Here is a 26,590-nt window from a genome sequence, read left to right on the forward strand (position 1 = left end):
GACAAGAAACAAGAAATGTTGACAATTCAGAAAAAAATCAGGACTTTTCCTAGTTACTAGATGCTAGTCTCAATTTGGAACTGAAAAATGAAATTTCTTTGCTCTCAATAATTTTTCTCGTTTTGAAATCATGTTCGTAGGTTTTAATGAACTGATTTCGACTAAGGTATAATTTTGCGAATTTAGAGGGAAGATAAGACTTCGTCTTTATATGTATATATTTGAAACTGAATGAATCGCGTTTGTAAATGCTTGAATGGAGAACAGAATTGGAGGAAGATGTAAAGAGCTGCAATTTTTTTTGTATACTTACTAGAAAAGCGAAAGCTTCGAGAAAAACAGTGAAAATGTGAAAGAAAACGCAGAAAATGAATATCTGGATTTTCTCTTGTGAGTTTTTTCGAACCATTTGATGAGATATTTGTTCGAAAATTACTGTATTGTTAGTTTACACGATTTACGGCAAACTATGATGCAATTTCGATAGCGAAAGTGGCTCTCTGGTTGCATATCTCGTTCCAAAAAAGGCAGAAGAATTGTTCATGAGTGTTTTTATGGAAATAGGTCAGCTGAGTTGCTGTCATCTGGTGGGCTCCTTATCGTTGTAATCAAGTCTTCTGGCGCCTTCGAACTCATGTCAGGTGCGTTATGTTTGGATTGAACAGATCTGCCATATTGGTTGCATTTGCGAATGATACAAGGCGATCTGCTTCCTAATTGAGGCACCTACAGAGTAAAATTTATATTTTCAGGGCTGTCGAGAGGCTGGCAAAGAGGGTGGGGGCAGTTTACAAGAAACCCCTGTTTTTCACTTCTCAAAACATAAATCTTCAAAAGTTTTTGTCCTCACTGTGCTCAGGCTTGTTTTCCTTTTTTTCATTTTTAAGAATTCAAATTTCTAAAAAAAATATATCATTCAATTTTTAAAGTTATAAAAGTGACAAGATTAACTTCTCGCATAAAAAGTATCGTTTTTACGCTTCTTCAACAGCTCTCCCCCTCACGTGGTCCTGTTCTCTTTTCTTTTTCAAAATCAATACTCTAAAAAAAATTTTTTCAAATTCTAAAATTTTGAAATCCAAAAGATAAACTTTTTGCATCGAAAAAACCATCGTTTTCAGTTGTCTCAAAATACAAATTTTCAAAAATGTTCGCCTTCACGCTTCGTACTGGTCTGTCCTCTTTTTTCCAGAATCAACTTCTTGGAGAAAACATCCTTTTTAGACCTCTCGAAATCAAATTTTCAAAAACATTCGCCTTTGTTTCGCTGGGGGTAATTTAATTTCTTGCTTTAAAATTTAAAAAATCACATTTTTGGGCCCCCAAAAATCCAAAACAGATAATGAGAATTTTTGTAAGTCATAAGTAATATGAGTCTGTATCAGTCGGCAAATTTTCAGTCAACCCCCCTTCCCTCCTCCTCCTCTTCAAAACCTTTATATAATTTCATCCTTAGAAGGGGGGCAAATTATTCTAAATTTCAAGTAAAAAAGTGTATTTTTCTATTTTTGGTAGCTTTTTGAAAATCAAAGGCCAAACATGAGAAAAAAAAAATAAAAATTTTACGAAATTGATTTAGAAGGATGAAATTTGGAATATATCCTATTTTCGACCTGTCAAATTGATTAGAAACTATTTCAAACCATTTTAAGCAATTCTGGAGCCTCCAGCAGATTTTTGAAACTTGAAATTCCCACAAAATTTCATCAAAAGCAGTTGTAAATTCTGTAAACTATTTTTAATACGCTATGACGTCGACTGTGAGTAGATTTCAAGTCGTTTTGGAGCCTCCAGGGACTTTTTGGAAATTACTGGAGCCTCCAGCAGATATTTCAATATTCAAAATTTCCAAAAAAATTTACCAGAGTTGGAAATCCAAAGTTCACTCCGTACTCCAATTTCAATGCGCTATCAAGTCGACTGCAGGTTGGTTCAAGTCATTTTGAAGCCTCCAGCAACTTTTTGAAAATTCCTAGAGCCTCCAACAGATTTTAGAATTTTAAAATTTCATCAAAAGCAGTTGGAAAGCTAAAATTTACTCTGTAATCTAATTTCAATATGCTATGAAGTCGACTACTCGTAGATTTCAAGTCGTTTTGGAGCCTCCAGCGACTTTTTGGAAATTACCGGAGCCTCCAGCAAGTTTTTCAATGCTCCAAATTTCCATAAAATTTTACCAAACGGAGATACCCCATTTTTGACATTTCTCTGAGATGGATCGCAGGCAGTTTCAATCCGTTTTGGAGCCTCCAGCAGATTATTAGAAACTTCTGTTTTTCAAAAAATGCCACAAAATCTATCCGAATCAACGTTCGGCTTTTCAACTCCATTTGATGTAATTTTGTAAAAATTGCAAGTTTTTAAAATTTACTGGAGGCTTCAGTAATTTCCAAAAACTCGCTGAAAGCTACAAAACGGCTTGAAATCTACTTGCAGTCGACTTCATAGCGTATTAAAATTAGTTTACAGAATGAATTTCCGCTTTCCAACTTCATTTGATGAAATTTGGTGAGAATTGCAAGTTTCAAAAATCTGCTGGAGGCTCCAGAACTGCTCAAAACGGGTTGAAATCGTTTCCAATCGATTTGGCAGGTCGAAAATAGAGTATTCAGCTCTATAGCTCAATTTGGTAAAATTTTGATTTTTTCCCCTCATTTTTAGCCTTTTGATTTTAAAAAATTTACCAAAAATTGAAAAGTATAATTTCTACTGAATTAGTCATACTTTAGGAAATTTGACGTAGAATAATTTTAGTTGAATCACTTTTTTCCCTCCGGCCGACCTTTCATTTCGGCGATATAGCCGAAAAACGTAGATTGATAAAGGTTAATGACCTCTTGCGGGGTTGCAGACAATAAGGTGCGGTAAGCAACTTTGGTCAAAATATTTTCGAGTCTACTGTGAATCAAATTCACGTTTTAAATTGTCGATTTTCATTTTTTAAAACAATTTTCATAAAATTGAAAACTTTACCCCCTCCTTAGTAAGGGTGAAATCGCCATTTTGAGAAAAGCTGAACTGGTCATGCTGATAGGAAAATTTGCGTAGAACAATTTATGTTCAAACATTTTCCCTCTCGGACCCTTCATTTCAGCGATACAGCCGAAAAACCTGCACCGGCAAAGGTTAATGACCTCTTGCGGGGGTAGCGGCCAAGTTGCGGGGTGCAACTTTTGATGGGTTGTTTTAGAGACCAATCTGAACAAATAATGTGAAATTCAGATTTCCCTCAATTTTTCCGAGTTTCGACTAAAAATGTTGCTAAAATGACTAGACTATTTAGGATAGGTATAGCATTTTGGAACAAGCAGATAGGCATATACAGTTCAAATTTCAGTTCTTTTTTGTGAATTTGGATGGGTGGGGGGTCCAGGTTTTTCAAAGGTAAAAAAAAGTCGAATTTTTTACCGGATTTTTCCACTTCATGTTGCTGTAGGACGCTGATACATATTATCTTTTGAAATGAAAAAATGAAGTGAAAGAATTTTCAAATTACTTGTTATTCCATAAAATTGATTTGAAAACATCGATATCAATGTCTATATAAGTATTTGGAGATGAGTCTGCTTATTTATTCTCTTTGGCTAACTTTTCTCTGAAGTTAAAAATTTTAACTTCAATATTTTTTAATTGCCAACTTTTTCAGAGTATGATTCATTTATTCTGGAATTGTTCAATTCGAAGGGGGGGGGGGGGAGGTAACACAGGCGCTGTAGGCGAGCTGCCGAAAAACGTTCTTGGGTTCAACTTTCGTTAGTCATTAATGTTATTGAATTTTTCTCATTTTTGTAGTCATTAAAATTAATCTGGCGATAAAAAGCACTGAAGTAGGTATACGGCGGTCAGAGGACGAGACAGGGTGATAAATTATAATCCAATTGTGCTCACTTGCAAACGATTAGAGAATTAGTACCATAATTTGGTCTTTCCGACTGACAGTGTTGTTCGTGTATGAAATTTTCCAAATTACCGGAATTGAAATTTTCGAATTATGAAAATAACAGGTATCTTGCTACATTGTATATACGCTCGCTCGTTCGTACGATTCGAGTTATTAAGTTATATAAAAAAAAAATAATGGAAATTTTATTTGCAATGTACATGTACTACCTGCATAGATATACTAGGGCCTAACCAAGTTGGGAATTCGACGACTGGTTTGAGGAACGATGCGTGTAGACGTTGTAAAATTACTCTTCAAATTTTCTGGCGTGATATATGATTGTAATGTACATGTACCTACGAAAATTAAAAGTTAATTTATCGTGACATTACGATTTTTGAATTTAATTTCGGAAAATCCTACAATATGTACTTACCTTACAATTCTCGATGTGTAAGTATTGGTATTACCTACCTACTGACGCAATACGAGTAGAAAAAAATTTATCACAATTTGACAAATAGTAGGGTACTCAGACCTATCATTTTTCAAATACAATACATACTTACCTATACCTACAGAGGTGTCCATGTCGGATTTGAATTTTTTTTTGAAGGGGTGGAAAGACTGATTTATGTGAAATCTCTCGGACACGTACGAGTTATGACGTAATTGCAGATCATTTTACTCGCGAATATTTGCACTGCTGGTTATATGATTATTAAAAGATCCGCGTAATGAACTAGGCATACTTAATGAGAAAGATAGAAAGAGAGACTGTAGGTATAGAAGAGTGGCGGAGTAGGGCAGATTTCACTACGCTAATTTGTCGAAAAAGTCAAGTTAAACATTACCGAAATTCTTGTGTTCTTAACCTTGAACGGTTTCCTGTACCTAGCTATACATATACGTTAATAAATGTTAATTACCCCTTTTGTCGAGTTATGGTCGATTTACGAGTCGCGACTATCTTATACCTAATCGCTGATTGTTGCAACAAAACGCAGTATCTACGATAGGTACGCACTATACCTACTTACTTTTAATTCAAATATTGCCAATATATGAAAATATGTATGTACTTTGTACAAGTCCAATTAGCGGAAAATTTTTAGAACCGGACCAAACTGAATTGAAAGAGCATACAAGAGAAGAGAAGAATAATTTTTATTTCATTCATGCAGTAAGTACATTTAAAAAAAAAAAATTCCCCGGCCTATGTGCAATATTGCAGGAGCGGCACAGGGCTCCAGTTAACAGTTACATAATTCAAAAAAATAAAAATAAAAAATAAAACAAAAAAAATGTAGAAAGCAAAAACAAAAAGCAAAAACAATTATAGACATGTTACAAACTACATAATTAGAACAACCAACAATGGGGAAAAAAATAATAATAATGAAAATAAGCATAAGAGATCAGAAATACATATTTTTAGAACAAATCAGGCTGTACTGAACAGGTAATATTAAATAGGGAGCAGTAAAATAAATACAGTTTACTATTATAAATTGAGCAAACAAAGGGTAAGACATTACATCTAATCAACCACAACAGTAATGTATGACAAAATGAAAGGCAGACAAACATGCCATAGGGTACTACAAGTACAATATAAATAAAAATGAACAAAGCCTAGATTTTGAGAGAAACCTTTAGCTAGAGCAAAGGTATAGTTCAGTTTTTAGGGATGAGACTATTTCCAGCCAGCCACTATTGTGTTCTGCATGGGACTTAATGGAGCTCGTGGCTCTGTTGAAAATTCTGGCAATTTCCCTAGGGCCTGCATGCCAGACTGAACCCGCCTAAAACTTGGAGTTTTTGCCACCAAATTCCCAGTACTTCTACCCCTCTCTCTAAACATACACTCCAAATTTCCCTCTGTTCCTTTGTAGTAAGTACATTCATAATCCACAGCTCGCAGTTGATAAAGTTTCATTTTTAATTCGACAAAAGCCACCTTCGTACTATACCCTTTTTTCGGCTCCATAATACTTCATATTGTCCATTTTTATAGCATGTGTATAGGCTTTATGTGGGTTTCAGCTGCTTCCCCCCCCCCCCAGATTATCAACCCATATTGCATAATTGACTAATACAGGGCATAATAAATTCTAACCATACCCATACAACAATGACCATGCTAATTTTGATGTGAATGTCGACCCATCCACATCCGTCACTTTTGGATGCCACATGTTGATATGAATTTCGACCCGGTGTTGAGCCAATTGTCGACTGATGTTGATCTGCATTTGTGTCGACAATTGGCTCAACACAGGGTCAAAATTCACATCGACATGCAGCATCCAAAAGTGACGGATGTGGATGGATCGACATTCACATTGAAATTTATATCGACCTCCTGCTTCATAAAGTTATAAAGTTTGAGTTTGAAAATTTTAATTTTTTTATTCAAAAATGATTTCCTCTGGCGTGGCTAGTGCTCCTGCTGAATACAGCATCGATTCAAAGTCCACTTCCAAAGGAGTACAGATGAAAAGTCTGTATAATCAAAATGTTAAACAGCAATTCCTTATAATCAAAGATGGTGCAATACTTTATCTAAGAGTACTAAACTAATCCATTTTCATGTCGACATGTTGATGTTAATGTTGATGTGAAATTCGACATCAACAAATACATCCACAATATCAACATCATATCATCTACAACTCAAAACTGTGGAAAAGTGAATAATTTCATCAATGCCCAAAAAAATTTGTTTTACTCATTGAACAAGATCATATTTTTGAATGTTTACTGAACTTTTAAACACTAAAACAGAAAATTTAATTCTGAAAAATTGGTCAACATAGTTGTAGATGTAAATTTTGAGCATCGAATTTTACATCTATAACATGTCAAGATGGCATGTCAAGGTATCAGAAATCGCACCTCGGGAGTAATAAGGTCACATCTCAAAAAAGTGAAATTTTACAGGAGAGCGATTTTCTTTTTTTTAAAAACTTGATTCATTATTTTTATCAACTTATAATTAATTGTGAGGAATGAATAGCACCTCATTTTAAAGATCTGGTATCCTACCTTCATCTAGCATAAGACCACTTTGAAAAATAAAATCTTAAAGAGGAAATATTTCAATGTTTGGAAAACATTTTGAGTTATATAGTCCAGGAAAATTAGATGAAAAAAAAGGGTCATTGGGAAAAGTGAGGTAGAAAGCTGAATTTTGGTATACAGGTCCATTTTTTGGTGCTGAACACGAATCCGATGAGTCCCCGGTTGTCCCTGGTGAGCTTTCTCCCCTATTGTGGATCTAAGCCCCCCAAAACCAGTTTTTTGCAATTTTCTCCCCCGCATTGCATTTTAGCGAAAAATGAGGTTAGACACAAGAATCTACGTCAAATTTCCGATCTAGTGACATATCAACTTTTCTTCTACCCCCAAGGGGGTTGGAACCACAACCATTCAAAAAAGGGGGGTTCCCTGAAAAATACAAAACGTCTATAGGCGCCTAAGAGGGGTGAAATGGTCCCCGACAGCGTTCGAGTTGATATTAGCATGAAAAGTGGGTACCATAGAGAAACCTCCGCGCAAAAAATTTTAGATCCACACCCCCTCCCCTTTTTGCGGAACCCTCCTTTTTTGAAATTTCAGTATCACTTTCCTCAGCCCCATTTCAACCGATTTTGAAAATTTTTCTGGAGGTTATGTATATGCTTGATAGGTAACCCCACAAAAATTTTCAACCCCCTCCCCTCATATTTACCCCCCAAAATGGCGGTTTTTTCATTTTTTTAGGCCTATTAACAATCAAGATTGCGAGGTAAAATTTTGTAAACACGTTTTTTGGATGTATTTTTGGCCCCCAAACATCATATACTATATTAGAAATTTTTGCTTTGGTGCGCCGTGGTAAAAACTTGAAATAATGTATCGTAGGGGGGTGGGGGGTGAAATGGCAATTTTGAAAAAAACAACTATCAATGAGTAGGGTATCGTTTTCATATGATTCGATACCGCTGAGCACGAATATGACCTCCGATTTTTTGCTACACTCACCTACCCCTCTCCAGAGCCCCTCAGCCCCCTCAATTTTCACGATTTTCGAAATATAGTTATTTTGATGATGTTGGTGTTGTTTTCATATGATTCGACACCGCTGAGCACGAATATGACCTCAGATTTTTTGCTACCCGCACCTACCCCTCTCCAGAGCCCCTCAGCCCCCTCAATTTTCACGATTTTCGAAATATAGTTATTTTGATGATGTTGGTGTTGTTTTCATATGATTCGACACCGCTGAGCACGAATATGACCTCAGATTTTTTGCTACACTCACCTACCCCTCTCCAGAGCCCCTCAGCCCCCTCAATTTTCACGATTTTCGAAATATAGTTATTTTGATGATGTTGGTGTTGTTTTCATATGATTCGACACCGCTGAGCACGAATATGACCTCAGATTTTTTGCTACCCGCACCTACCCCTCTCCAGAGCCCCTCAGCCCCCTCAATTTTCACGATTTTCGAAATATAGTTATTTTGATGATGTTGGTGTCGTTTTCATATGATTCGACACCGCTTAGCACGAATATGACCTTCGATTTTTGGCTACACTCACCTACCCCTCTCCAGAGCCCCTCAGCCCCCTCAATTTTCACGATTTCCGAAATACATATAGTTATTTTGATGATGTTGGTGTCGTTTTCATATGATTCGATACCGCTGAGCACGAACATGACCTCAGATTTTCTGCTACAATCACCTACCCCTCTCCAGAGTCCCTCAGCCTCCTCATTTTTCACGATTTTCGAAAGAAAATGACGATTACAACTATTCCAGCGACGAAAGTTATACCACAGATGATGACATTAGTGATGATGACGATTAAGTGAATCACAAATTAACATTTTTTACTTTTTTTTATAAGTATTTCGTTACCATATTTTATTCTTGTGATTTTTTATGTAGGTACTCATTGAATTATAAAATACATACTCATACATACTCAAGTTACAGTTATCATGAATAATTATTATGCCACATATGCTCCGCATACCTATACAGTCCAGTACACATACAGATTGTCACGTTTTCTGCGTGGAAAAAAATTGAAGGGTCCACCCCCCTCGAGGGGGAGCCATGTGCTGTAGCTCATTCTACGAGAAATTTTATGTACAATAACAATGAACTTATGTAATTTTCCCATAGCAATGAAACCAACATCACCAAAATAACTATATTTCGAAAATCGTGAAAATTGAGGGGGCTGAGGGGCTCTGGAGAGGGGTAGGTGAGTGTAGCAAAAAATCTGAGGTCATATTCGTGCTCAGCGGTGTCGAATCATATGAAAACAACACCAACATCATCAAAATAACTATATTTCGAAAATCGTGAAAATTGAGGGGGCTGAGGGGCTCTGGAGAGGGGTAGGTGCGGGTAGCAAAAAATCTGAGGTCATATTCGTGCTCAGCGGTGTCGAATCATATGAAAACAACACCAACATCATCAAAATAACTATATTTCGAAAATCGTGAAAATTGAGGGGGCTGAGGGGCTCTGGAGAGGGGTAGGTGAGTGTAGCAAAAAATCGGAGGTCATATTCGTGCTCAGCGGTATCGAATCATATGAAAACGATACCCTACTCATTGATAGTTGTTTTTTTCAAAATTGCCATTTCACCCCCCACCCCCCTACGATACATTATTTCAAGTTTTTACCACGGCGCACCAAAGCAAAAATTTCTAATATAGTATATGATGTTTGGGGGCCAAAAATACATCCAAAAAACGTGTTTACAAAATTTTACCTCGCAATCTTGATTGTTAATAGGCCTAAAAAAATGAAAAAACCGCCATTTTGGGGGGTAAATATGAGGGGAGGGGGTTGAAAATTTTTGTGGGGTTACCTATCAAGCATATACATAACCTCCAGAAAAATTTTCAAAATCGGTTGAAATGGGGCTGAGGAAAGTGATACTGAAATTTCAAAAAAGGAGGGTTCCGCAAAAAGGGGAGGGGGTGTGGATCTAAAATTTTTTGCGCGGAGGTTTCTCTATGGTACCCACTTTTCATGCTAATATCAACTCGAACGCTGTCGGGGACCATTTCACCCCTCTTAGGCGCCTATAGACGTTTTGTATTTTTCAGGGAACCCCCCTTTTTTGAATGGTTGTGGTTCCAACCCCCTTGGGGGTAGAAGAAAAGTTGATATGTCACTAGATCGGAAATTTGACGTAGATTCTTGTGTCTAACCTCATTTTTCGCTAAAATGCAATGCGGGGGAGAAAATTGCAAAAAACTGGTTTTGGGGGGCTTAGATCCACAATAGGGGAGAAAGCTCACCAGGGACAACCGGGGACTCATCGGATTCGTGTTCAGCACCAAAAAATGGACCTGTATACCAAAATTCAGCTTTCTACCTCACTTTTCCCAATGGAATGTTATTTTTCCTGGACTAATAACCTTTCATTAAAGTTGATGTGGAGGCGAAAGGAAGCGTCCAAAAAAAATTTCACGATAAGAAAGTTGTAGAGAATTAAATTTCCAGTCGATATAATGTCCTTAATTTTTTTCTAGAGTGCTTAGTTTTTGAGTTTTTCTCAAAAAACTAAAATTTCATATTATATTATGTGCAAATTCATTTTTCTGAAAAGTGATCGATTTAAATTTTTTTCCCATTTGGTGCAAACCAATAAAAAATGCAAACAATCAAAACTATTTGTTAACACTTTGTTTGTACAAAATTTGCTCAAAAAAGGTTGAGTTTTTTGAGATGTACCCTTATAACTCCAAACAACTTGCAATGTTGTAGAGATTTTGAGTTAGGCCATTTGCGTTTTTTACAAGATCTAGATAATGTACCCAACTCAAAGTGTAATTTTTGGTTGGGGGGGGGTCATACAAACCCCAAAAATGCAAAAACATCAAAATCAATTTTTTTTTTGAGAGTTGACCTTATTGCTCCCGAGGTGCGAGATGGTGACCTAGTGAAGAAATGGGCTGAAGAGCAGCAGCTGAGCTTAGTCTTTGATGCAAAACTGCCTTCATTCTTCAATAGTGGAAGATGGAATCGCGGATAAATCGCGGATATAACCCAGATAACATTTTTGTACTGGGGCGAATCTCAAGTCTATGTCACAAACGAGTAGCAGATCCAATTCCCTGAACCCAACACCGGCCAATCATATGCTAAATTAAGGCAGTCATTAGCCCAATTAAATGTGAAAACCCGCATCCAAGATTTAATTTCAAAAAGGCCAATTGGGAATCTTTTAAACAGGCAATTGAAGAAGAGATAGACAACCTACTGCCAATACCAGAAAGTTATGAACTCTTCAATGAAATTGTTAAGAAAGCCCGTCTATCTGGCTGCTCAAGGTCATCTTTTTTCCTATCTGACCTCTTAATGTGATTGACCCATGCGTCTGGTTGACTTTCAAGGTCACTGATCTACCTGTCTCGCATACCAAAGTCTTCTTTCTGTATGTTTCCACAAAAAAAAATGCTTATTGTTTTTTATCTAACGAGAAATTTTCAACCATGTGCAATAGTCATCCCTTCGGAAGGCCTTTCCACAGGAAAAATTTCAAAAAAATCGCAGACCAGCCCCCTTCTTACCACACCTTGGTCGAATTAACGTGGAATGACCCAGCATTGAAGTTTTAAGGTGATGAAAAATGCCGGTTTTAAAATTTTTTAGAAGGTGATTTTATTCAATACTTAACAGAACAAAAAAACACGTCAAATTGAAATTACAATCTTGAACATTACGGTAAAATAAAATGCCTACTCACTTACACATACCTACCCTACCTAGTCATCATTCAATTGATGCCCATTATCATTACTTAACATAAGTATGCTTATCTATCATGAATAATAATTATTCAATTAATGATAAGGTATTAGTATTCTAACCTAAACTAAGTAACTTACTGAATAAAAAACTCGATTTTTTTTTTTTTTTTTACACAAAGTTTTGCGTTGTTGTTTGACTTTGGAATTTCCACGGCCTTGTTTTTTTTCACCACTGTCGTCAACGCATTAAAGTGAAAATTTTTTTTCGAAAAAATTGAAATTGAATTTTCTGTTTTTAAGTATTATTAGAATGGACACTCGGTATAATTCATCCGATGTGATGTCCTATCGCGGTATCAATAGATGTGTTCTTTTTACACGGATTTTGGCAGATTTTCCAGAATCTGGATTTTGAATGTTTATAAAATCTCTTTTTTTTCAACACTTTTGAGATTACATTCACCAATTTTTCAAAACCTCGAGCCTTCCTTTTTCGAAGCAAAATCCAAAAGCTGCTACCCGACCAGATTCTTGTGGATTGTATAAATCTGCCAAAATTCGCGTTAAAAGAACACATCTAATAGTTTAGTCGATTCAGAAGTATCTTTTCTTAACGTACACAATACACTAATAAGCACTCCTTCTAGATTATATGCGCTGTAATAAGTTGCAAAATACAAGTACGTATTAGTATTTGCGTTTAACATCGTTAAAATACCTTCTTCGATGCCTACTACAAGGAAAAATCCACCGAATATCATAAGCATACGCATATGTAGACCATGTTTTGACAACAGATCTTTCGGATTTACGGTATTCGATCGAGCGCACAAAACTGCACCAATAATCAAAAGGAACGCCACAATGTGAAGAGCTTTCATAATCATTAATGGTCCCAAGTACTCCGGCTCTTCTTCTGTAGGTTCATTACCCTCACGTACGAACCAAATAAACGAATAAACTAAGGGAATAATCGTACCGAGGAGACAATTCAAGATGAATTCTGTATTTTGAGGAGTCGTAGAGGAGTTGTTTTGCAAATTGGTGTCAATTTTGTAAAAGTAGTGTAATAAATCTGCAGCAATTACGACTTTGATGAACGTCGCCGTTATCATCAGGTGTATAATAATATAGAATAATGTCTTGTTAAACGTCTGATTGTGTGGAAAATATGGGCTCCATAGTACTGCTATCGCAATTATACATGTGAACACGTAGATCAACAATAAGAAAAAGGAGTAGAAAGTGAGGTTCTTCGTTGATAGATTTTGTGGCGTTGAAGTACGGAAAAACTTGAGCAGATGAACGATTATGCAAATTGTCGAGAATACGTTGATTGGGCAGTTACATATGATCAGCAAGTTTAATTCCATGCTTTTTCCTTTGTACTGGTGGTTATACGTATTTCAAAAATCTAGGTAATTTGAACGAAATGATTTGGTTAGGATGTACAGGAAAGTTTACCTATATATGTAGGTACTTACGAAGGTATTCGTACCCAGCAAAACATTACAATGAAGCAGTACCTAAGCATAATATTATAAGGATATTGATAAATTCGTTTAACTTACCCAAGTAGGATCAATTTTCGCTTATAAAATTATTATACTCGCGAAAAACAATCCAATTTTTTTCACTCGTCGAAAACGTTTCAAATTGTGCAAGTTGAATTAGAATTTGTCAAATTTTAAAATTGTATACTAGCATTGATTCGCGAACACGCAGATGTAATAATTTCGTTGTGAAAAATTAAAATCCAAATGGTTACAGTTTTAGAAAAAATGTGTTCTCATATTTCACCACTACATCGTAAGGTTTGTTGATTAGTCGTTCAATTTTTCCGTTTTTTTTTCTCGCTATTGATTACAGTTCGACCATTTGCGTGATGTATTTCCTGTTTCTCGAAATGTGACGTGTTGTACAATGTATCTACACTTACGTTTTTGCAATATTATTTGCGCATTAGATAAGCTTATTGCGAATCGTAACGATAAGTATATTTTTAGATATTAGACGATATCTAGTATGTGCTCACCCAGTTATGACGAGTGTGCTCATTTTTTTATTATTTCCATTTTTGGAATTGTACCAAATCAATTTGGAGGTGAAACGAAGTGTTCTACATGACTCATCACTAGGGCTAGGATTTTTAAGCGCTATCAAACACGTTTTAAGCGCTATAAAAAAGCAATAAAAATGTAAGAAAAAAGCAAAAACAAGCGCTATCAAATCCTACCATGTTACGTATCAAAATGAAGGTTTTTTCAAACCGAGCAAGATACCTCCTTTAAATATAGGTACAACTTGAACCAAAATGAACTAAAAGATGAAAAGGAGAAAAAAAAAGAAAAAACTGAAACTAAAAATTTAATAAAAAATAAAATAAAATAAAAATTGAAAAATGAAAACTGAATCTGTTATTTTTCAGTTTTTCCTCCCTTGTTTTTTTGAACTCATCTTTTTTTAACAACTATCTTTTTTTCAAAAATGTGCAAAAAGTTGATAAATTTTTGTATTTTTGGAAAATTTCTTCATTTTACCAATTTTTTACCAAAAAAAGCGCTAACGACGAAAAAAAGCCCCAAAAAAGCAAAATTTCCGCCTTTTTTGCCCAAAATAAGCATTTTAAAGCATTTACACCCAAAAAAAGCAAAAAAAAGCACTATCAACTTTCACCATTCGCCTCAGAATGGAATGAAACGCAAAGAAAATATATTTATGCCGTATAGGGTGTTGCTACAAAAAAAAAGCATTATCATAAAAATCCTAGCCCTACTCATCACAAAATAATCAAAATTCGAAAAAATTCAATTTTCAATTCCAAATATCAAAAAAAGTTTGAATTTATTCAGTTGTCTTATTAGGACATCTTTCTGTCGTATTTCATGAAAAAGTTGATAAGAATCTCACTCATAGCAAAAAAAATTTAATTCAATCATTTTTTGATTTTTTTTTTTATTTTGATTTTTTTGTGATGAGTTTACATATTTCATCGGGTGAAAAGGGGTTTTTCAACTTTTTCAACGGATACGTAAAAATATGGGTCAAAATGGGTCTACTTCACCTATCAAAACTTTTTTCCATGTTTTAAATCAAAAAATTGCATTTTTTCCCGCAATACGACATAACGCCATCCCAAGTTCTAATATGTTGTTCAGCATGAAAAGTTGTCCATAATATATTTTTTTCAGAATTTTTGAGAGTCGGAACGATATGAAAACTACGTTTCGAAACTTTTTGAGCTAATTTTTTGTACGAAAAAAGTGGCAACACTGATTTTTATGATATCACCAAAAAGCCTTTTAAAACTCCTAACTATGGGAAAATGTTCCATTTTGGTAGGTATCGCGGTTGTCGAGTAATCCACTGCTGAAATGGTTGATATGTATTATTGGTTCACTGAAAACTTTGACACCCCCTGGCTTCCTTTAAAAATAGGCTAGAGGGCTGCGATTTGCGCCATTGGTAATCTCTTCGGAAGGTCTTTAAACAGGAAAAATTTCAATAAAATCGCCGACCCACCTTACCACTTCTTGGTCGAATTGACGTGGAATGACCCTGTTCAAGAAAGTTTCACAACCATAATTTCAGCTGCCCAAATTCATTTTTACATGTTTGGCAATTGACCATTTGTACTTGCAACGTTCAGTAAAATTGATCAAAATAAGTTTTAAAACTAATACATATTAACCCCCCCCCCATCCAAATATTACCATTTCCTGTCATTCTGGAGCGTTCAGTGCGATTTTAAATTTCTCCAGAATTTCGAATTTTCTTTGGAAGGCGTAAATATAAACTTGGACAACTAAAAATTGAGTTGTACGTTAGTTATACTGGACTTGTTTAACTAGTTTCTCTACATTTGAGCCTATTCCAAGGTTGACACTCGTCAAGAGTGTGTTTTTGAGCATATTTTTTATAAAGGAAATAGTCAAAAAATTATGTGTCCTGTAGAAATTTGCACGAATCGCTGTATCTTGTCCAGAAGCAACCCCCCTCCTCCAAGAACAAATTGGCGCCTCCAGCCCAATTTTCAATTTCTCCAAAATTTCGAAATTGATCCAGAGGTTGTCTGCGTGCCTATCTAACCCGTCAGTATCACTTCCCAAGGTCATTGAACTATCTCTATCTGGCGTCTTGAGAGGTAACCTTTCTGTCTAAGCTCTCATGCTCATCTGTCTGTCCTCTATTCCTTAGAGGTCACTGGCCCGTCTCTCTGGCTGCTCAAGGTCATCTGTTTTCCTCTCTGGCCTCTTAATGTTATTGACCTGTGTGTCAGGATTTTCAAGGTCACTGACCTACCTGCCCAGCCTATCAAAGCCTTCCGTCTGTATGTTTCCATAAAAAAAGTCTCATTTTTTTATCTAAAAATTTCATTTTTACTTTTCGAGAAATTTTTAACCATGTGTATTACACCTAAATAATTTTTTTGAACTTATATAGTGACATTTCAAATATTTTTAATGGATTGTTTCTACGTCACACCTCTCGCCCCCCCCCCCAATCTCTCACGAGTAGAATCGTTATTTAATTTGGAATATTGTTCGTTTTCTTATCATTTTAACTTTCGAAAATAAAATGAGCTAATTTTTATTTTTATCTTGTTTTGTTCCAGGATGGGATTTAATGCTGGATATCCTGTATCGTCATGGTGAGTTGATAAAATTTCTTAAGTACGAGGTTTCCGACCGAATAAGGTAAAGTGTCCAAATGTAGCAACCTTGAAGTTTTTTTTGGGGGGGAGGGGGATAAATGCAACCTAGATAGTCGATATGCCACAAATTACACTTGCTGCCCTGAAAACCATATCAATCGAATGTTATTAACCTCATTTTTCACTTGGAACTGATCTAGAATCTGGACCTTTATTTCTACAGTGATTTGAATTTTACATAATGGATTCTGAGGACGTTAAGTATTGTTGAAGTCTAATAAATACTCTAAATGGTTTAGGGTCCTTGTAGTCTAGTAGTTCGGCTTTCGTGCCAATTATTAAGCTGATCGTTTGAAAACAGTTTAGAATAAAACCTCATCGAAAAAACATATGTATTTTGCGGTATATCCCCCCTCACCAAGGACGTGGATGGAAAACTGCTTGCGGGTTCAAAAATAATTTTGCAATGGTTAATTTTTTACGAGATATTCAGGGTGTCCACAACCCTGGAAATCCTGGAAAACCTGGAAAAGTCAGGGAATTTGGTCGGTCTGGAATAGTCAGGGAAAAGTCGGGGAATTTCGTAATTTTCCCTGGAATTTTGAAACAACGATCAATTGCAAATTTTGGATAAAGACCTGTGATGAAAGAAATCATTATTTTTTACTTCTCGAAACACAAATTTCAATAGCTTTTGCCCTCGTTTCGCTCGGACTTGTTATTCTTTTCTTTTTTTCGGTGGCAACATGAGAATTTCTAGATAATAAAAATCAAGTTTTAAAGTCAAAAAATGAAGTTCTCACAAAAAAAAAAACAATCGTTTTTATGCATCTCAAAATACAAATTTACAAGAGGTTTCGCCCCCGCTTGGGCCTGCTCTGTTTTCTTTTTCAAAATCAGCTTCCTTAAAAATGAACATCATTCAAATTCTAAAATTTTAAAAGCCAAAAAAGAACTGCCGGTCCTCGCATGAAAACACCTCGTTTTTAAGCCTCTCGAAATGCAAATTTCCAGAAACTTTCGCTCTCGCTTCACTGGAGCCTATTCTTTTTTTTTCAAAAGTAACTCCCTTCAAAAAAACGTCAGTCCAATTCTAAAATTTGAAAAACCAAAAATAGAGCGGGAAAATAAGGTAAAAAAGCGAAGGGAAAAAGGAAAAATTGGCACATCAATTTTTTCTTCGGGAATGTGTTCAGATGGACCCCCTGAACTACCAAAAAAAACCCGACCCTCCTACCCCTGGAGCTAATTTTTTTAGGGGGCTAAAACCGGTTACGATCCACGTTTTTTGCATTTTACTCCGTAAATATCAGGTTTACGATAAAAACTACCATGACAAAAAATGTTTCCCTTCAAATTCTCGATAATTTGATACTACTCTCGATACCCATCCCTTAAGGGGGGTGCCTAAAAAAAGGGGTGGGAAGAGTAGGTGTTTCAAAAAAATGTAAGTCCAGTAAATTAATCAAAATTACCACTTAATATTATTCGTTTTCGCTCAATTTTTGTTTACAAAGTCTACACACCCAACTACTAATCAAACCACCATTGATTGGTCTTCAACCCTCCCCGGGGGTGGGTGGGGGGGTGCTTGATTTTTCAAGTAACACACAACTGAATCATGTATTCGAAAAACGAATCTGGACGTGCGATATACCGAAGAGTATGTTTTCGAGGTCGCTGAATACGAATATGAACTTATTTTTTGAGTCTAACCCCTGAAAGCCCCTCTGTGCCCCAAAAAAGGGGTCAAAATTTTGAAAAATCGCGAAAAGTCGAGTGATATATCGAATGGTATGTTTTCGAGGTAGTTGAGTACGAATATGAACTTATTTTTTTGGGCTAACCTCTCGAAGCCCCCCTGTGCCCCAAAAAGAGGGTCAAAATTTTGAAAAATCCGGAAAAGTCGAGTGATTTATCGAATGGTATGTTTTTGAGGTCGCTGAGTACAAATATGAACTTATTTTTTTGGGTCAACCCCTGGAAGCCCCTCTCTGCCCCAATAAGAGGGTCAAAGTTTTGAAAAATCGCGATAAGCCGAGTGATATATCGAATTTGTAGCCTACTCACTTGTTCCATTTTTAAATCATGAAACAAAACTTTTGAGCCTTTTTTCTGAAAAAATTGAAGTATTTTTGGGAGAAAATGACTTGTCTTTTCATATTATAACTAACATTTTTTGCTATTTTCATTTATTATTTCTTCTTCGTCGTCTTCTTCTTCTTCTTCTTTTTTTTTGTTAAAAATATGAATGTCTAAAAATTTTCTACCAAATGATGATAAATTTCAGGGGAGGGGGGGGGGGAGACATCAAAGCATCTGAAAATTTTGATTTGAAAAAAAATCGAAATGCTTTTTGAAATAGTGAAAAAATAATTTATTGAACCCCTAAAGTTCGAGAAATTGTCTTGCTTTGCCTTTTTTACTATTTTTTAATTATAAAACAAAAATTTGGGGCCTCCCCTTTCTGAAAAATATTGAGGTAGTTTTGAAAAAATGGCTCCTATTTTCATATTTTGAATCAAAAATTTTTCAATTTCCGACTTATTCTTCCCTTATTTTGGAAATTTCAATTTCTAAAAATTTTTACTCTAGTAATGATAAATTAGGGAGGGAAAATCTAAACATTTTAAAATTTTAAATTGAAAAAAAATCAAAATGTTTTTTAAAGTAGGTAGTGAAAAAAATCGATTGTAATAATATTGAACATCTCCCCTTCCTTTAAAATAAAATATGAGAAATTGCCCTGCTTTTATTACCTTATTTTTTAACATCATCAATTGGTGGGAAGTGTAAAGAGTAAAATGAGTGATATATTTGAAAATAAGTCCATGGTCTTGTTTTCAACGATCTTGAAAATATAATATTCGACAAAATAGTACACGATTTCTGGCAACTTTTCAAAATCTTATCCTATTTAGGGGAGCGTAAGGGGGTGTCGAGGAATCGTTAGCAGAAAAACAGTTCATATTCGTACTCAGCGACATTGAAAACATACCATTCGATATATCACTCGACTTTTCGCGATTTTTCAAAATTTTGACCCTCTTTTTGGGGCACAGGGGGGCTTCGAGGGGTTAGCCCAAAAAAATAAGTTCATATTCGTACTCAACTACCTCGAAAACATACCATTCGATATATCACTCGACTTTTCGCGATTTTTCAAAATTTTGACCCCTTTTTTGGGGCACAGAGGGGCTTTCAGGGGTTAGACTCAAAAAATAAGTTCATATTCGTATTCAGCGACCTCGAAAACATACTCTTCGGTATATCGCACGTCCAGATTCGTTTTTCGAATACATGATTCAGTTGTGTGTTACTTGAAAAATCAAGCACCCCCCCACCCACCCCCGGGGAGGGTTGAAGACCAATCAATGGTGGTTTGATTAGTAGTTGGGTGTGTAGACTTTGTAAAAAAAAATTGAGCGAAAACGAATAATATTAAGTGGTAATTTTGATTAATTTACTGGACTTACATTTTTTTGAAACACCTACTCTTCCCACCCCTTTTTTTAGGCACCCCCCTTAAGGGATGGGTATCGAGAGTAGTATCAAATTATCGAGAATTTGAAGGGAAACATTTTTTGTCATGGTAGTTTTTATCGTAAACCTGATATTTACGGAGTAAAATGCAAAAAACGTGAGTCGTAACCGGTTTTAGCCCCCTAAAAAAATAGCTCCAGGGGTAGGAGGGTCGGGGTTTTTTGGTAGTTCAGGGAGTCCATCTGAACACATTCCCAAAGAAAAAATTGATGTGCCAATTTTTTCCTTTTTAAAACTGCTATTTGCCCGGTCTAAAAATAAACTCCTCTTATTAAAACCTCTGATCGTTTTTGGGCATCCTGAAATTAAAATTTTCAAAAGCTGTCGCCCTTGTTTCGCGCGGGCCAATTTGTTTCTCATTTTAAAATGAACAAATTTCACATTTTGATGTCTCCAAAAATTCAAAAAAAAAAAATTCGTAAGTGTTAGACGGATATGCCTTAATGGTAACACGTAAGTATGTGTAAAACAGGTAAATTAACCCTTCCAGCACCGTTTGGTGATGTGGTTGGTAACAATGAGTGGTCAAGGTGCCAAATGAACCTTCCAGCTTCTTTGGCAACTGGACCAACTCGTAGTTCGTTTCCGTGAGTATTCGAGTTGCCAAGTTAATATGTCCTTAATTCTTTAGAGCTCCGGCCCTAGGTTTAAAGTGAGGAGCTCATTGCAAAAGTAGCCCTTGTCACATGAACCTATGCAATCTCCAAAGCTCTCCCTTGAGCGTACCCAGTATCATGAATGTAAACTCTATAAAAGCAATTCCTCTCAGGGCTACTCAGGGTAGATCGACTTGACGGCCATTTCATCATTACAACATGATCTCCGCAGTTGGCAATAGGTGCAATCGAGTGAAAAGGGTCTAAAAGTTCATGTGACAAGGGCTACTTTTGCAATGAGCTCCTCAAGTGTTTTTGTATATTTTATAATTTAGTAATAATTCAGTATTGTAATTCCCCCCGAATAATCGTTGTATTGAACCCTTTTTATTACTCCAAGTCGGTTTAAGTATTGTGTCATTTCTGACAATAATACATTCGTTTACACGAACTTTGTGTATGATAATTTATTGTGTTCGGTAGTGTACTCAAAAACCCATAGCCAAGGTAAGTGATAGCTTAATATCATTACAGTAGTGCATTTCCGTCAATTATTACCTGCTTATTCTAGTAGGTAATTCTGAGTAGGTATCGAATATACGCACGTATATTAATAAGATATCTACGACATAATATTATTTTATCATAAGTCATATGAATATTGTATCAATTGGCCAAAATTGATGATTTTCTACCACATCAATCCACAAATTTTCATTCAACATACCCCCTCACAAAAACCTAAAAATAGCTTTTATTTTAGAAATGGGCCCAACATGATATCTGTCTTTAATCCGCATCAGCTCTGCTATTTTTCATACTTCTGTCAAGAACAATAAATTATTCTCCATTTTTAGTTTTTCATTCAGAGTTTCATATTTTTTTCTAATGAAAACAGTTGATTAAAGTATAAGTAGCGGTTTTTTTTGTCCGAAGAAGTATCCAGTTTGAAGAGAAACTTATGAAAAAAATTACCCCCCCCCCAAAAAAAAAAAAAAAAACTTCCTGAATTAAAGCATGGGATACGTATAGATAATTGGAAAACCTAGTCTGGAAAACTTGGAAAATTGGTCTGGAAAACCTGGAAAAGTCAGGGAAAATGTCTTGCCAATTGTGGACACCCTGATATTGCTTTTTCAAGAATTTTGTCAGTTAATGAGCGTAAGGGATAGAGGAGACTCAAATCTGTATTAAGACTACTCGAACGCATTTTTAAAGTGTGTGTTGCAGGACTCTTTCAATTAAAGAAATAAAAAAACATAAGTAGGTAACTGACCTGTCTAACGTAAGATGTGGATGTCTGTATGTATTTTTGAATATTTCGTAAGTTATTTACGGTTTTTATGGCAGGTTTCTTAAAATAGGTAGATACTCGTACCTATTGATAAAATACATCATATTGCAAACAATGTATGCATTACCTATCTCTTGTCTAAATTATCACTATCGATGCATCCACTATTTTATGTGGAGAAAAATGTCGTGTCTGATAACACTATTTTTTGCGGTTTGTACAACCGGAAAAATAATCGTCGAAATTTTTTGGCGTCGTTTGCACGTGGAAATTCGACCAATGCTGTAGTGTCCAGGTCCGTGTGTTGTTGTAAAAATCCGCGTATGAGATATTGTTTTCACGCCGATGACCATGAGATGATGGATGATGGGTGATGGCTTGATGAGGTTCCTATAAAAATAACACGAATACCATACTCGTAATAGTGAATCCGTAATACAATTCTCACTACTCAACTACCTATATCGATTCGGTACTATGATATTATTTTTATGAATCGTCTAAGGTACCATACCTTACCTACGCTAGTATGAGCCTGATGACGATTTTATTTGGGGGAAGTCAGAAAGAAATGACTGAGCGGTCCACATGATGTGGTCGAAGATCAATTTAGACTTCTCTGTTTATATTTGTGGGAGAAGTCTGATCCTCAGATTTTGAAACCAACTACCGAAAATTATTTCTTATGGTTCAAAACCACAGTGATTGAATTTTTGATCGTCATCCCATCCTCCTTCCCTCCTAAAAAAGTGAAATTGAAATCTCACAATCAGTTGAAAACTAGCACCTCGGACAATTTCCTACACCAATTTTTTTCAAACCAACAGGAATATTGGCCAAATTCCGACAAATCATTCTAGAATATTCGTACCGTCGATAAATAATCTCGAGCTTGGAAAAATTTTTATTTTTCAAAATCTGCGAAGCGAATCTGAGCGAATTTTCTGGACCAAAGATCACGTGTGAAAAATAATCTCAGAGTAGGTAAATTCCTTATTTAATCGTCGAGCTCGGGACTCGGAAAATTGAAATTTGTCCGAATTTTAATTTTAAAAAGAGTGGTATTTTTCGCTGCTCGTTGCGGTCGAGTTATTTGCCAATTTGACGATGATGTGCTTAGTAGGTTTAGGTATGTAGGTATACGATACATGGTTCTTGGAAATGAGAAATACAGAGGCAATACATTACACGCAATTTTATTGATAACACATAGACGTATGACCGAACGTTTCAGCAAAACTTGTTGCCTTCTTCAGCGGTAACACGATACTAAAATACACAACGAAAAGCGAAATACAAAGTCGAGAATAGATAAGAGTAGGTAGGTCGAAGATGAACCAAGAAATAGGTTTCACTGGTGCACTTATTTTTTAAAAAAGGTAAAAATCGCATTTCGTGAGTTAAAGCAAATAAGTATAAAAGAACTGGAATTGTAACGCGTGTTTTTTGAGTTTTAATAAAAATACTGAGGCAATACATTACACGCAATTTTATTGATAACACATAGACGTATGACCGAACGTTTCAGCAAAACTTGTTGCCTTCTTCAGCGGTAACACGATACTAAAATACACAACGAAAAGCGAAATACAAAGTCGAGAATAGATAAGAGTAGGTAGGTCAAAGATGAACCAAGAAATAGGTTTCACTGGTGCACTTATTTTTTAAAAAAGGTAAAAATCGCATTTCGTGAGTTAAAGCAAATAAGTATAAAAGAACTGGAATTGTAACGCGTGTTTTTTTTGAGTTTTAATAAAAATACTGAGGCAATACATTACACGCAATTTTATTGATAACACATAGACGTATGACCGAACGTTTCAGCAAAACTTGTTGCCTTCTTCAGCGGTAACATTTGCTTTAACTCACGAAATGCGATTTTTACCTTTTTTAAAAAATAAGTGCACCAGTGAAACCTATTTCTTGGTTCATCTTCGACCTACCTACTCTTATCTATTCTCGACTTTGTATTTCGCTTTTCGTTGTGTATTTTAGTATCGTGTTACCGCTGAAGAAGGCAACAAGTTTTGCTGAAACGTTCGGTCATACGTCTATGTGTTATCAATAAAATTGCGTGTAATGTATTGCCTCAGTATTTTTATTAAAACTCAAAAAACACGCGTTACAATTCCAGTTCTTTTATACTTATTTGCTTTAACTCACGAAATGCGATTTTTACCTTTTTTAAAAAATAAGTGCACCAGTGAAACCTATTTCTTGGTTCATCTTCGACCTACCTACTCTTATCTATTCTCGACTTTGTATTTCGCTTTTCGTTGTGTATTTTAGTATCGTGTTACCGCTGAAGAAGGCAACAAGTTTTGCTGAAACGTTCGGTCATACGTCTATGTGTTATCAATAAAATTGCGTGTAATGTATTGCCTCAGTATTTTTATTAAAACTCAAAAAACACGCGTTACAATTCCAGTTCTTTTATAATGAGAAATACGTCCAACGCGACGGTGTCAAAATACGCGTTAATGAAATTTTAACGACGAATGTCTAATTTATCGTACACGTAGGTACCTTTACCTATCGTGTAATCTTATATAATTTCATAGCCCGTTGACTTAGTCGTCTCGTGTGAAAATATTTGGAAATATATAGAATAAGCTACGACTGACTTAAAGACGTTTCAGCAGTCTTGAATCGAAGTGCTGATTAATGCAGGGTGAAGGGGGCACGATGTCAAGTTGAAAAATTAACGCGAATCCGATTCGGAATTTCGAGTAAGTTATTGTACTAGATCAAGGTCAAGTTGTAATTTCACAGCGGACGAGCAGAGGATCACTCATCGGTGTAAATTTTTTTTCTTTTGGGCGAATTGGCCTCGAGTACGTATAGCTGAGCACTGAGCAGGGAGGTTTATTTTGAAAACAGGCTTCATCGACCAGTAGACCATACGGAACGTTAGCGTAGGGTAAATAATAGCAGGTATAATTATTATGTAAAATACGTGAGTACGTTGGCAATTTCGATAAAACATTAAATTGTGAGCTTCGTCGTCGAATATAGCGAAAAAAAGAGTCGAAAATTACGAATCCACGATAGTTATTAGTTTCGCGATTCTACTTGTCTTGTACGTATAATTACATTAGGTAGATATCGTACACGCCGAATAATCTGGAAACGAGTATTAAACGCTAGAGTATTTTTTTTTTTTTTTTTTGGTCAAATAAAAATCACAAAGTTCGAAAGCACCGAGCATAGAACCGGACAATCCCTTCTACTGTGCGAATATCGTACTCCTAGGTAGGTACTCGAGTATCTTTGCTACAACCTGTTGCGTCGAGTACTCATCGATTGTACGAGTAGGTACAAAGCTGAATGAAATAGTGAAGCCAGATACCAAAGATCACACAGCGTACAATATTCGTCACCAACGACTTGTCTTCGAAGTGAGATTCGCGATTTGAACGACGACGTGGTTTCTGAGAAAATACCTGCTTGTAGTATACTCGTACGTAGCGTTTCGTACAAAAGCACTAATTTTTTCTGCTCTCAGATTTCGTTTCGTGTGTATGTGATTTTTCAATTTTTTTCTTTTTCGGTTTTATCAGTGTCGTGAGCCGAATTTTAAGCGGTAATCATTCTGTCGACGTGTTATTTGTGGTGTTTATTGGTCGTCGCTTTCGAACTCTATGGTTTAGTACACGATTGTGTGGTGTTTTGCAAAAACGTTTCGAGATTAGTGGTGGTGTTTTTGAATTAGAGGTGTTTTTTTTCGATTTTTTTTACAGGTAAGAAGGTGTTGATTTTTTTCACTATTTAGGTACCAGACCTAGACCTACGTCTTTTTTTGTCTTTTTACTCAGGTCAAATCACAATGATAAACATTTTGAGTTGTTTTTTTTTGAAATTATTTTTGTTGATTAGTGAGGGTAAGGCTGAAAAAAATTCGAAAAAATGGTCTGAACTGTAGCACATTTGGTCCTTCGGAAATAATTTGAAATTCCTTGAAAAAATTCAAAACTTGAGGGAGGCTCTCGAATGACCCAAGAGTGGCTAACAAGTGAACCTCTTGAGGTGTCCGCCTCCGATTTGAACGGGACCGCGATTTTTGGAGAGAGCATGTTCTAAAACCCCCAAAACCAAATTTTCAGCTGCCCAAGTTCATTTTTCGATTTTTTGGCGAATTTTTGAAAATCCAAAATTGACTATTTTGGTGATTTGTGCTTTTTTTAAAAAAGTACGTACTTGATTAGTAAAAATGTTCAAAATAAGTCCTAAAACTGATATTGACCCCCCCAAATCCAAATTTCGCCATTTTCAGCCATTCTGGAGCCTCCAGTGCGATTTTTCAATTTCTCCAGAATTTTCAATTTGCTCCAGAAGGCGTGGATATGAAGCTGGGCAGCTAAAAATCGAGTTGTGTGTTATACTCGACCTTTTTAACGAATTTATCCACATTTGAGCTGATTCTGGAGTGGACATCTCAAGAGTGGTTTTTTGACCAGTTTTTTTTCAAAATAAAAATAAATATTCAAAAATCAAAAAATTTCTCGTTTGCGAGAAAATTTTCGAAATTTGCACAAATCGCAGTATTTTGTCATGAACTAACTCCAAGAGGACGAATTTCGCCATTTCCAGCTATTCTGAAGGCTCCAGCGCGATTTTTCAATTTCTCCAGAATTTTCAATTTGCTCCAGAAGGAGTGAATTTGAAGTTGGGCAGCTAAAAATCGAGTTGTGTGTTATACTCGACCTTTTTAACGAATTTATTCACATTTGAGCCGATTCTGAAGCGGACACCTCAAGAGTGGGTTTTTGACCAGCTTTTTTCATTATAAGAATATCCAAAAATTAAAGGGAAGCCTAAGAAAGGCTGGAAATGGGGAAATTTGCTCTCGTGTGGTT

General features: G+C 35.8%; 1 protein-coding gene and 1 long non-coding RNA gene across 4 annotated transcripts in view; one reads left to right on the top strand and one right to left on the bottom strand.

Annotated features, from left to right (window-relative positions):
• The window catches only part of sit (stuck in traffic), a 99,525-nt gene that overhangs the window by 33,794 nt on the left and 39,141 nt on the right, over window positions 1–26,590 (top strand). For 2 of the 3 annotated variants that reach the window (XM_065366378.1, XM_065366377.1), the window contains exon 3: window positions 16,263–16,298. The gene's annotated coding sequence lies outside the window, so the exon portion shown is untranslated. Of the gene's footprint in view, window positions 1–16,262; window positions 16,299–25,027; window positions 25,475–26,590 lie in introns of those variants that run through there. The other variant, XM_065366379.1, reaches the window with a different exon arrangement.
• Window positions 11,534–13,566, bottom strand: LOC135847483 (uncharacterized). Its single transcript, XR_010559181.1, has 2 exons — window positions 13,219–13,566; window positions 11,534–13,061 (listed from the first exon to the last, which is right to left on the bottom strand). It is a non-coding gene; the product is annotated as an uncharacterized LOC135847483 (long non-coding RNA).

Source organism: Planococcus citri, chromosome 5, assembly GCF_950023065.1.
Source record: "Planococcus citri chromosome 5, ihPlaCitr1.1, whole genome shotgun sequence".
Taxonomy (NCBI): domain Eukaryota; kingdom Metazoa; phylum Arthropoda; class Insecta; order Hemiptera; family Pseudococcidae; genus Planococcus; species Planococcus citri.